Genomic DNA, 14,489 nt, shown 5'->3' with positions numbered 1-14,489 from the left:
TACACTTAACTAAATCTGCATTATACACTTAACAAAATCTACTCTGATCTCAACCGAATCAAGCACAGAAACCTTGAGTTACTTCAAGAACATCACAGAATAAAATCAAATCCCATATCTAGCAACAGGATACTAATTCTTGCTACTACAGAATTTAAAAGCAAGGAAAACAAAAACGCATGCTTCTAAAACTTCAACAAAACAGAACCCTAACCAAAAAGGGAACAACATGGCAAGGCTACACGGAAAATCCACAATCGTGGCAAGAAACCAAACCAATCGAAAACCAATCGAAGGGAACTACTCCTACTGCAGGTGAGAAGCAACTCACCGTGATTTGCTTGGACTTACAACCGAAGAAATCACTTCAAAGATTCGGAGAGACTTCAAATCCCGCGGCTCCTTTTTGTTTCCGAGCTCCCCGGGTCGAGGTGGTCACCTACGGGTGACGATCGGCCAAAAAGAGCCTTCGCCGGCCGCCGGAGGGTGAAAACCCTAGCTCCTTCGTGTTTCCGCCCGAGAGAAGAACGGCGTCGCCGCGTGAGAAGAGAAGGAGATTTTTGAGAGAAAATTTTAGGTTTTGGAAATAAGATTTAAATCTTATACCTTAGGTTATTTTCATTTCTAACTTTACCTTATATACTTGTCGCTGCATATCTGATCAGCAAAGACCGCTGGCGCAGTTGGTCCGTTGAGTTTTGCTCGAAGCCACAGGTCTGGGCTTCGATTCTCAGCTGCGCCCCTTTTATTTTCAATTTATTTTATTGTTCCTAACTACTAGTTAAATATATATCGCTCCATCTATGATTAACAAAAATCGTGTAGCTCAGCTGGTTGGCCCGGTTTTGCTTGGGTCAGTCCGACCCGAGATCGTGGGTTTGAATCTCACCTTCAACATTTTCTTTTAAAACTTCTTTTTTTTGTTACCCTACTAAACGACCTCCAAAAATTACGTAAAAATACTCTAAAAATTTCTAAAAATCTCTAGAATATTTTAAAAGTATTTCCAAATATTTTTATGGACTTTTAGAACTTGAAATAGGAAAAATTGGGTCATTACACATTAACTAAAATATGTCTATGGTTAACTAATTATCTGGCTCTAGGAATCGTCGAAGCTATACCCAATCGAAAAAGGATATTATTCAAACGCATCTCAAGTAATTGTAGTAAAACCTGACCTGTTGACCCTTTGGTTTTTCCAGCAATATGCACATATTTAAGTAATTGTCGCTTTGTCAGACCATAATAAAATCTTAATTTCTGTTTTTCTTCTAGACAAATACGATATTGAGATCTTTTACCAGAACACAATTGGTCTTTAGGATCACTTCTAGAGCTAGGTCTTTTACTAGTTAGTCCTGGGAAAGTCCCCAGACGACCTATTTTTTTGAAACGAGGTCCTCGGTAACGAGACATAAAGACTCATTTTTAATTTTATTAAAATTTCATTGTTTAAGAATAACCAAAAATGAAAATTGAGCTCAAATTAAGACTGAACTAAAGGATAAACAAATTAAAGGATAAACAAAGCAAAGCTAAATTTATTGAAATACTACAAAAAAGTAGAATAAAATATAAAATAAATTGTATCACTATCTTAAAAAATCGATAGAAAAAAGTCGGCTATCGGAGTCAAACCGATGACCATCGCATCTAACCTCTGAGCTAAGCGGGCTCACATATTACATACACATATCATATAACATAAGAGAAAAATAATATATAGAAATCAAAGAAACTACCGGATTTCATCTATTAACCAATCTTAACTTAGTTATTTGTTTTAATTTTTTAATACTTACTATATTTATATTTAATATGAACTAGAACCATATAGTTGTATGTAGTTCATATTTTCTTATATAGTATAGAACTAACTATATCTAACTATAGAACTAACTATAACTATATCTAACGATATAGATATAATAATTAGAATATAATATATAGAACTACTTCTAACTATAATGTTTTAACTATAATGTATAACATAATGTATTTACATATATACATATATGTATTGTATTATTTAATTTAATTAATTATAATATGATCAAAATTTAATTAATTATAATATGATGAATATCAATTTAATCAAATTGTAAATTACAATTTGAAAAAATTGAACTCTTTTGAAAACTTAAAATTTTTTAAAGCAGTTCTATAAAATTATAGAAATTTAATAATTATTAACTAGTAACTCGTGAGGGGATAAAGCAATATAATTTTTAATTAGAGTTTTCGATCTTTGTTTATCCTTCGTAGTAATAATATCTCTCGGTTTACAATGATAACTTGGTATATCCACTATACCACCATTAACTAAAATATGTCTATGTTTAACTAATTACCTGGCTCCAGGAATCGTCGAAGCTATACCCAATCGAAAAAGGATATTATCCAAACACATCTCAAGTAATTGTAGTAAAACTTGACCTGTTGACCCTTTGGTTTTTCCAGCAATATGCACATATTTAAGTAATTGTCACTTTGTCAGACCATAATGAAACCACAATTTCTATTTTATTTCTTGACAAATACGATATTGCGATATATTACCAGAACACAATTGGTTTTTAGGATCACTTCTAGAGTTAGGTGTTTTACTAGTTAGTCCTGGGAAAGTCCCCAGATGACCTATTTTTTTGAAATGAGGTCCTCGGTAACGAGACATAAAGATTCATTTTTAATTTTATTAAAATTTCATTGTTTAAGAGTAAACAAAAATGAAAATTGAACTCTAAATTAAGACTGAACTAAAGGATAAACAAAGCAAAGTTAAATTTATTGAAATACTACAAAAAATAGAATAAAATATAAAATAAATTGTATCACTATCTTAAAAAATCGATAGAAAAAAGTCGGCTATCAGAGTCAAACCAATGACCATCACATCTATCCTCTGAGCTAAGCGGGCTCACATATTACATACACATATCATATAACATAAGAGAAAAATAATATATAGAAATCAAAGAAACTACCGGATTAATAGATCTTAACTTAGTTATTTATTTTAATTTTTTAATACTAACTATATTTATATTTAATATGAACTAGAACCATATAGTTGTATGTAGTTCATATTTTCTTATATAGTATAGAACTAACTATATCTAACTATAGAACTTACTATAACTATATCTAACGATATAGATATAATAGTTAGAATATAATATATAGAACTACTTCTAACTATAATGTTTTAACTATAATGTATAACATAATGTATTTACATATATACATATATGTATTGTATTATTTAATTTAATTAATTATAATATGATGAAAATTTAATTAATTATAATATGATGAATATCAATTTAATCAAATTGTAAATTACAATTTGAAAAAATTGAACTCTTTTGAAAACTTAAAATTTTTTAAAACAGATCTATAAAATTAGAGAAATTTAATAATTATTAACTAGTAACTCATGAGGGGATAAAGAAATATAATTTTTAATTAGAGTTTTCGATCTTTGTTTATCTTTCGTAGTAATAATATCTCTCGGTTTACAATGATAACTTGGTATATCCACTATACCACCATTAACTAAAATATGTCTATGGTTAACTAATTACCTGGCTCCGGGAATCGTCGAAGCTGTACCCAATCGAAAAAGGATATTATCCAAATGCATCTCAAGTAATTGCAGTAAAACTTACCTGTTGACCCTTTGGTTTTTCCAGCAATATGCACATATTTAAGTAATTGTCGCTTTCTCAGACCATAATGAAACCACAATTTCTGTTTTTCTTCTAGACGAATACGATATTGCGATCTTTTACCATAACACAATTGGTTTTTAGGATCACTTCTAGAGTTAGGTCTTTTACTAGTTAGTCCTGGGAAAGTCCCTAGAAGACCTATTTTTTTGAAACGAGGTCCTCAGTAACGAGACATAAAGACTCATTTTTAATTTTATTAAAATTTCATTGTTTAAGAGTAAACAAAAATGAAAATTGAACTCTAAATTAAGACTAAACTAAAGGATAAACATAGCAAAGCAAAATTTATTGAAATACTACAAAAAAAAAAGTAGAATAAAATATAAAATATAAAATAAATTGTATAACTATCTTAAAAAATCGATAGAAAAAAGTCGGCTATCGGAGTAAACCGATGACCATCGCATCTAACCTCTGAGCTAAGCGGGCTCACATATTACATACACATATCACATAACATAAGAGAAAAATAATATATAGAAATCAAAGAAACTACCGGATTTCATCTATTAGCCAATCTTAGCTTAGTTATTTATTTTAATTTTTTAATACTAACTATATTTATATTTAATATGAACTAGAACTATATAGTTATATGTAGTTCATATTTTCTTATATAGCATAGAACTAACTATATCTAACTATAGAACTAACTATAACTATATCTAACGATTTAGATAGAATAGTTAGAATATAATATATAGAACTACTTCTAACTATAATGTTTTAACTATAATGTATAACATAATGTATTTACATATATACATAAATGTATTGTATTATTTAATTTAATTAATTATAATATGATGAAAATTTAATTAATTATAATATGATGAATATCAATTTAATCAAATTGTAAATTACAATTTGAAAAAATTGAACTCTTTTGAAAACTTAAAATTTTTTAAATCAGTTCTATAAAATTATAGAAATTTAATAATTATTAACTAGTAACTTGTAATTTAATTGTTTAACTTATAATTTAATTGTTAATTATATATAGTTATAGTGAATAATAGGTGCTAAGATAAGAAAAGGATAAAGAAAAGATACAATCTAAATTAAAATGAGACATTCCTCTGGTTTGATTTAGAAGGGAAGAGATAGGACAAAATAAAAAGAATGAATATCGACCTTCCATGTTATATTTTTAAATTAAAACTTGCTTCAGCTAGTTGACAAAGAACTTCTACTATCGGATAAAATCTAAAACTTATCTGTTTAATTTTTAAACAAGTAATAAAGTTTAAAAAAAATGAATTCTGACAAAAACCTACATCAAACAAAATATGCAGTTTTCATAATTTTCAAGATTAACAAGAGATGGGGATAGAGTAAAGTTTTTTTTGCTCTACCTATCCTTGCCTATCTCACCTCGGTTGTCTTGTTTAAATACATAACTTGTTACAATTATCAACTTCAAGTCACTAGAAAAACAAGAGATGCCAGAAACTAACCTAGTTGACGAGTTGGTAGGGCTGCAGGACCAGATCTGTTAGGGACAACGATCTCTAGCTCAAACTTCGACAAAGAATTTGCCTTCTTCCCGTGGCTAGGAAACCTCAAAGAGGGCGACCTATCAAAGGTCAATTCCCTCTGACAGTGCTGCAAAGATGAAGAACACTAAGGCACAATAGAAAGTAAAGGAAAGAAGGGGGTGGAGAGGGAAGAAACCTACCGTCGGTAGAAAATGTGAAGGAGAATCCTTCCGTCAGGGGGAAAGGGGAAGGAGAAGCTGCCGTCAAGGGGGGATGGGAAGGAGAAGCTACTGTCGGCTACCGTCGTTGGAGGGGAACGCAAAGGACAAACCTGAGTTTATTTTCGGCGGAACAACGCTGAAGGAGAAGGCTTCTGTCACGCTTCAGGGAGAAAACGTCAAAGGAGAAGGCTGTCGTCAGGGGTGAACATGAAAGAGAAGGTTGCCGTCGAGTGGTCGTCGCGTGTCGGGGAGAAAAAGTGCGGTTGTTCGTCGGGTGGCCGTTGCGCGTCGAGGATAAAACGCGAAGGAGAAAGATGAGATGGGATCGAACCTTTCGGCAGAATTAGGTTTTAGCAGGGGTTGGGAAAAAAAGGTAAACCGGTTCAAGCCCTAGCTACCACAAATTTTAATCCATTCATTTATTACTTTAACACTTAGCTATATAAATTTTATTTTATAACGTATTACTTCATCGAATATATATTTTGAAGTAAAATATTAGATAAAATTAAAAATGAGACCCGTATTTTTAAACCTACGAAGTCTAAAATCAAATTTACTTCATCTAATTTGTTATCGAAGTTGATTATCATATATTACTTCGTCATTACTAATTGCCGAAGTAACCATTGGCGAAGTCTATTTCACATTTTCACATAGTGCCACTATTTAAATTCGCACTGTAAAAATGAAAGGTAGGGTGAAAGGTATATATATTGGATATACCTATCCATATTGAATTCCGGATACATCAATGATACAATCAATTTCTTATTGAAACAAAAAGTTCATCCAATATATATGAATTGATGGGGGATAGACAAAAAAAAACTAGATAGGAGCATACAATACACTTTTTCAATATAGAAAAAATTATCTAACGAATTAAACAAGTCCAAACAAACAAAATAAGTAAAAGAAAATTCCAACTAGATCTTGGTATCAAGGGGGATATGGCGAAATTGGTAGACGTTACGAACTTGATTGGATTGAGCCTTAGTAAGGAAACCTGCTAAATGGTAACTTCCAAATTCAGAGAAACCCTGGAATTTAAAATGGGCATTAATCCTGAGCCAAATCCTTAGATTGATAAACCTTAGTTTTATCAAACTAGAATAAAAAAGGATAGGTGCAGAGACTCAATGGAAGATGTTCTAACGAATGAAGTTGACTATGTTCCGTTGGTAGTTGGAATCCGTCTATCAAAATTACAAAAAAGATGTTCCTATATACCTAATACATACGTATACATACTAACATATCAAATCAAACGATTAATCATGACTCAAATCCATTATATTATATGAATAATGATAATATGAAAAATTCAGAATTAGAGTTATTGTGAATCCAGTAAAATGGAAGTTAAAAGAAGAATTGAATATTCAATTCAATTATTAAATCATTCATTCCAGAGTTTTAAGAAAAGATACAATCTAAATTAAAATGAGACATTCCTTAGGTTTGATTCGGAAAGGGAAGAGATAGGACGAAAAAAAAGAATGAATATCGACCGTTCCACTATTTAAATTCGCATTGTAAAAATGAAAGGTAGGGGGAAAGGTATATATGCTGGATATACCTATCCATATTGAATTCTGGATACATCAATGATAGAATCAATTTCTTATTGAAACAAAAATTCCATATATATATATATATATATATATATATATAGACAAAAAAACTAGATAGGAGCATACAATACACTTTTTCAATATAGAAAAAAATTATCTAACGAATTAAACAGGTCCAAATAAACAAAATAAGTAAAAGAAAATTCCAGCTGGATCTTGGTATCAAGGGGGATATGGTGAAATTGGTAGATGCTACATACTTGATTGGATTGAGCCTTAGTAAGGAAATTTGCTAAGTGGTAACTTCCAAATTCAGAGAAACCCTGGAATTTAAAATGGGCAATCCTGATCCAAATCCTTAGTTTGATAAACCTTAGTTTTATCAAACTAGAATAAAAAAAGGATAGGTGCATAGACTCAATGGAAGCTGTTCTAAAGTTGACTACGTTTCGTTGGTAGTTAGAATCCATCTATCAAAATTACAAAAAGATGTTCCTATATACCTAATACATACATATACATACTGACATATCAAATCAAACGATTAATCATTACTCAAATCCATTATATTATATGAATAATTATAATATGAAAAATTCAGAATTAGAGTTATTGTGAATCCAGTCCAATGGAGGTTGAAAGAAGAATTGAATATTCAATTCAATTACTAAATCATTCATTCCAGAGTTTGATAGATCTTTTAAAAAATTGATTAATCGGACGAGAATAAAGAGAGAGTCCCATTATACATGTCAATACCAATAACAATGGAATTTATAGTAAGAGGAAAATCTTTCGACTCTAGAAATCATGAGGGTTCAAGTCCCTCTATCTCCAATAAAAAAATGTAATTTTACTTCCTAAATATTTATCCTCCTTTTTTTTCATCAGCGATTCAGTTCAAACAAAATTCACTATCTTTCTCATTCACTCCACTCTTTCACAACACAAATGTATTCGAACTAAAATCCTTGGATCTTATTCTAATTTTGATAGATACAATACCTCTACAAATAAACATATATGGGCAAATAATCTCTATTATTGAATTATTCACCATCCATATTATAGGGCATTGGATGCCGGCTAGAAGGGGGGGTTGAATGGACGACGCCCCCAAATCGATCGCTTCCTACGTATTCGTTAGTTGCACAGCGGAATAATACAAAACTAAAATACGAATACAAAAGCTAAAGGCAAATAAAGGAAATGCAAACTGCTAATACGTTCATTTACGTGGTTCGGAGATAACTTGCTCCTACTCCACGGCTGTTCGTAAGGTGGGCGACCCCTCAATCCGTCGGTGGATTATTCCCCGGAAACTCCGGCTAGCACAATCCTCCTTGTCGGTGGAGAAACCTCGCCACAACTCGATCAAGAACACTTGGATTGCTAGAGCACTAGATGACTACTAATTAGGCTTTAACTAAGTCTAATTTCGTCAGCTTTGGCCGGCCATCCTAAGCTCTATTATATAGAGCTTGGGAAATCAGCAAGGCTAATTTTACCGTTACCAGTCGACTGGTGCCAGCCTAACAGTACTCCAACGGCTCACTACCAGTCGACTGGTCCTTGCACCAGTCGACTGTTGCCTAGCCGTTCGAGCACAGAAGCTCTCTGTGTTCACCACCTGGTACAACCCTAAACCTAAGGTTTCCCATCCCGAGTACATTTCTCTCAGCACTCGGACTCTCACGACTCACTTGACTCTTCTTTGCAGCTTTGACCTCTTGCCTCCAAGCCTACTTCCTTTGGCTCTCGTCCCTCGGATGCATCCAAGCCCGCGGCTCGTCCACAATGGCATCCTTCGCATATGCCTCGAATTCGCTTCCCTCGGCCCTTGTCCTTGCTACCTTGTCCACGGTCCCTCGGATGCTCCATCCTTCACCGAACCCGAAGCCATCAAGCTGAATCACATGTGTATCCTGCAAACCTGCACACTCACATACACATATCAAATAACGAGGGTAATCCTAACTTAAACCCTTTGCCAAAATACCAAAACACATGGTCGCACAAACCATTGGGATTGCTCCAACAATCTCCCCCTTTTTGATGTTTAGCAATACGTTTAAGTTAGGGAAAACATATAGCAAATAAACATGCTAAAAGAAACAATGGACTTACATTGCCAAGGCTACACACTTGGACTTACACTGCCGAATGGACTTACGTTGCCAAGGCTACACACTTGGATTTACACTGCCGAATGGACTTACGTTGCCAAGGCTACACACTTGGACTTACACTGCCGAAACAAAATACAACATGCATTGGAACCTATCACAAGGCTCCCCCTACACCTAAGCTCCCCAATGAGCTAGGATTTTACCACAGGGATATTTAAGAACCAATCACAAGGCTCCCCCTACGCAAAGACACTTAAGGTTTTCTTAACAAAGCTTACTTCTCCCCCTTTGCCTAACATCCAAAAAGTTCTCCAACAATATCCCAATTGTTGAAAACTTATCATCCAAACTGGCCCTAAACTCATGTATGTATCCCCCATGGATCTCATACATCTAAACGAGTTGATATGGTCAAGAACAGCGCTGAAAAACACTATCAGGCTGGTATCAGTCGACTGCCCCCTTCGACACAACCTTACAGAAGCATACTGTGGTTGAAAAATACTGTTACCAGTCGACTGGTATCTGCACCAGTCGACTGATACCCTATTTCTGAAAAAATCACCTTGTCAAGTCAACTTCATAAATGCACCAAAAATTCTGTAGACCTACAAAAATACCCAAACTTTGTGAAGAGGTCTATTGTACCCTTGTCTACTTGGGAAAAATACATTACAAAATGTATCTATCACCAATCCCAAGATTGACACAAAATCCAAAACTAGCTAAATGGTTCAATCGAACCTTGACCTAAAGTCCTAGTTTTGGCTTCCTCTTGATGTATTTGCCTATACCAACCCACAATGCATCCCTAGCATTGGTTTATATGACATCTATACATCCAAAACCAATTATCATGCTATATTCCCCCCAAATGTCATATTTCTTGCATGAAACACAAACCATGTGTGCCAAATCCCTAGGTTTAAGACTCAAGTCCGTCTCCAAACAATTTGGCACACTCCATGGCTCCTCTAGACTCCCAAGTAGTACCCTCCTAAGATCCATTAGCCATGGGTCCTAATTTGACTCTTTGAGCTCCCCCTAGTGCCCTTAGCCTTAGCCACCTCCCTAGGTGACTCATCCACAATCGCTAGGCCACATCAATGCACCTCTGGTGACACTCGGCCTACAAATCTAACCTTCTTAACCCTGGACACATTGTCCTTGGTTAATTTATTCTTACCATTAAACGGCTTTCCCTTGTCATTTATTGACTTCTCCTTGCTATAGTCATATGCAACCCTAGCATAAGACTTTCCCTTAGCATTGGAGACACTAGATCGGTATCCCAAACCCGATCTATCATTGTTGGGTCTTTGACTACCCAACACTATACCTAAATCTTTAGATCCAACATTGAATCTTTATAGGGTTTTCTCCAACTTATCAAGCTTTGCCTTCAAAGCTTGATTTTCCCTTTCTAGGTTCCTAAACCTAGAGTCAACATGTCCATATTGGACATTCCTAGACCTACTTATTTTTCTAGGCATATTTCTTCCCTTCTTGGGATTAATGCCTTGGACCTCCTTAGGTCTACCATTTCTAGAGTTATCATGAATTGGTCTCTTAGGGTTATGATCTACAATTACCCTATTCCTATCATGATATTTAAATCCAAAGTTATGCATGGGTAAATAATAGCAATTATTCCTAGCATGCATGGAGGAATTTAAATTTGACTTCAAATTTAAATTAGGGTTTACCTTACCCTTTACCTTTGGAGCTCCCCCTTGACATGAGCCTCGATTCTTCCTCCATTTCTTCCCCTCCTTCTTCAAATGCACCAACTTTTTGATTTCTTTCTTCCTTGGGCATTTGGTGTGGTAGTGACCCCGCTCACCACACGTGAAGCACACTATGTGCTTTTTCTCCTTCTTCTTCCTACAACACAAATTAGATTCAAAATGAATTGAATTGAGTTTAGGAGATACCTTCTTCTTACCCATAGGACATCTACTTTTGTAGTGCCCCCTTTCATTGCACCCGAAGCACACAATGTGATCTTTTGATTTTGCTTCGGTGGAGGTGCTCACTAGGTTGATTTCCAAGACTTCTTCTTCTTCATCACTTGTCTTGGATTCTTCTTCAACCTTTGAGGATGTATCCTCATCCACACTAGTGGATGACATTTCTTTATCCTTCTCCTCTTCGGAAGTTGAGTGCTCGTCACCTTCCGATTGCTCCTCCTCATCTTGAGCCATTAAGCCCATCTCCTTGGGCTCTTCTTCTTCTTGTGTAGGCATAGGTTCTTCCCATTGAACCTTCTTTATTTTGTTCCACAAATCGTGGGTGTTCTCGTATTTACCTACACGGCTCATCACGTCATTAGGCAAAATATCAATTAATATAGATATTACCTTGTCGTTTGCCTTTGACCGTGAGGTTTGCTCCTCCGTCCAATGTCGTGGTCGGAGCTTCTTCTCTTTCTTGTCCTTCGAGACTTCGAATGACTTTTTGACACCATCATGGTGTCCCAATCCGTGTCGAAGAAAACCTCCATCTTCATCATCCAATAGGTGATGTCCCATAAGACTCTACCTTCAAGCTTTGGCGGTTCAATTAAGTTGATCATCTTTGCTTCCTTGGCGGTTAATCCAATGGAGAGCGGCCTTGCTCTGATACCACTTGAAGGGGATCAGATGCCGGCTAAAAGGAGGCTTGAATGGACGACACCCCCAAATCGATCGCTTCCTACGTATTCGTTAGTTGCACAGCGGAATAATACAAAACTAAAATACGAATGCAAAAGCTAAAGACAAAGAAAGGAAATGCAAATTGCTAACACGTTCGTTTATGTGGTTCGGAGATAGCTGGCTCCTACTCCACGGCTGTCCGTAAGGTGGACGATCCCTCAATCCGTTGGTGGATTAGTCCCCGGAAACTCCGGCTAGCACAATCCTCCTTGTCGGTGGAGAAACCTCACCACAACTCGATCAAGAACACTTGGATTGCTAGAGCACTAGATGACTATTAATTAGGCTTTAACCCAGTCTAATTTTGTAAGCTTTGGCCGGCCATCCCAAGCTCTATTATATAGAGCTTGAGAAATCAGTAAGGCTGATTTTACCGTTACCAGTCAACTGGTCCTTGCACCAGTCGACTGGTGCCAGCCCAACGGTACTCCAACGGCTCTCTACCAATCGACCGGTCCTTGCACTAGTCAACTGGTCCTTGCACTAGTCGACTGGTGCCTAGCCGTTCGAGCACAGAAGCTCTCTGTGCTCACCCAGTCGACTGGTCCCAGTACCAATCGACTGGTACAACCCTAAACCTAGGGTTTCCCATCCCAAGTACATTTCTCTCAGCACTTGGACCCTCACGACTCACTTGACTCTTCTTTGCAGCTTTGACCTCTTGCCTTCAAGCCTACTTCCTTTGGCTCTCGTCCCTCGGATGCATCCAAGCCCGCGGCTCGTCCACAATGCTATCCTTCGCATATGCCTCGAATTCACTTCCCTCGGCCCTTGTCCTTGCTGCCTTGTCCACGGTCCCTTGGATGCTCCATCCTTCACCGGACCCGAAGCCATCAAGCTGAATCACATGTGTGTCCTGCAAACCTGCACACTCACATACACATATCAAATAACGAGGGTAATTCTAACTTAAACCTTTTGCCAAAACACCAAAACACATGATCGCACGGACCATTGGGATTGCTCCAACACATATCATTATCCTTATGCTTACTAGTTAAATTTTTTACTACTTTTTAGTCCCTTTAATTAACATAGACACAAACACTACACTAGGATGATGCATGGGAAATGGTTGGGATACCTCAGTTGGTAGAGCAGAGGACTGAAAATCCTCATGTCACTAGTTCAAATATGGTTCTTGACATGTAAATAATGTATTGGATAGATATTCATACAAATTCATCGTAATCAAGATGGATTGGGATACATTTTCGTTAATAGTATAGAGCATACAGTTACTAATCTAGATGTATAGATATATATTTCCTCTTGGAGGGATTAGTAAAAAAATATATGTATGGTTGTGGTAAAGAACAAAGTGAGATTATAGTGTCATCTCCTTTTTCTTTCTTGTTTCATCATATTGTATTTTCTTTCATTTCTTAATTTCATATTCTTTTTTACATTTATTCCATTTCTTCACTCTTGCTTATGTTACTTTGACTTTCCGGTGTCCATCTAAGTAAGTTATGTGCACGGTACAAAGTTCATGGTGCAAAACTCTTTTGATTCATCCTATTGTTTATGCTCATATGAAATGGATATAACCTTTTCCTAATTTTTAAATACAAATGAAGTTTTTTTTAGGTTATTCATAATATGAATTAAAGTCCGGTTACTTTCTTTAATCTATAACGGGGCGTAAAAATCTTCCTTCGCTTGAATGAAATTTGGAATCGTGTCATAGTCGTATAACTAAACATTAGTTTCTTATTCTTATCATTTAATGATCATCTTGTATTTCATAGAAATTGGGGATAATATAGTCCTTACGCAGGGGCCAACCTACCCAACTTTCAGGCGCCAAAATACATTTAAGGCGTGGATGATTATAATAAAGGATTCCCAACATATCATAAGATTTATGTTCTTAAAATCAGCACTTCTCCAAATCCAGAAAATAGACGGTATTCTAGGATTATTCCTAGGGGCAAATACTTTTAAGCATACTTCTTCGGGTTTATATCATACACTATTCTCGTAAGATCATACACACTGGCTAAAAATCCCCCCAGTGCTACATCATATGCACACTGGGAGTGTAAATAATTGTAACCATATACATATGAAATGACTGCAATGGAATCTCAATCCTCAGTTTTTATTTGTACTATTTCTATTCCTTGGCAATCGAAACCCAAAGATATATAAACTAGCTCATGTTTTACTAACCAATCAGATAAACGATCCCGTTGCATCTTCTTGATTTCTCCCACATTTTGTATTGAGTATTTCAATCTACAATGAAATTTTTAAACAGTGACCCTTTTTTTTCTTATTCTACACAAAAGAACCTTACCTTTCCTGATTCACTAATTCGGGGGGAGATGCTAAACTTTTGGTGAAAAAATGTTTTAGAAGGTATCTCTGAAGTAGATGCGGATTTATAGAGCAATTCTTGATCATAATTTCCAGTATGAATACTATGCCAAACATAAAATTTATGATTGGTAGTAAAACATCGATTTTCCTGTTGAGACATTGTTATATCTTCAAGGATTTCTCTAGATATCTTCTTACGAAGTTTTGTTATAGCATCTATAATAGCCTCTAGTTTAGGTGGGCAGCTCGGCAAATAGACATCGACAGAAATTAGCTTATCGACTCCACGAACAGTACTATAAGAATCAGTACTGAACATACCTCTTATA

The sequence above is a fragment of the Zingiber officinale genome, chromosome 6A (genome assembly GCF_018446385.1).
Source record: "Zingiber officinale cultivar Zhangliang chromosome 6A, Zo_v1.1, whole genome shotgun sequence".
Lineage (NCBI taxonomy): Eukaryota > Viridiplantae > Streptophyta > Magnoliopsida > Zingiberales > Zingiberaceae > Zingiber > Zingiber officinale.
The sequence above is the reverse complement of the archived record's forward strand: the minus strand, read 5'-3'. Positions refer to the sequence as shown.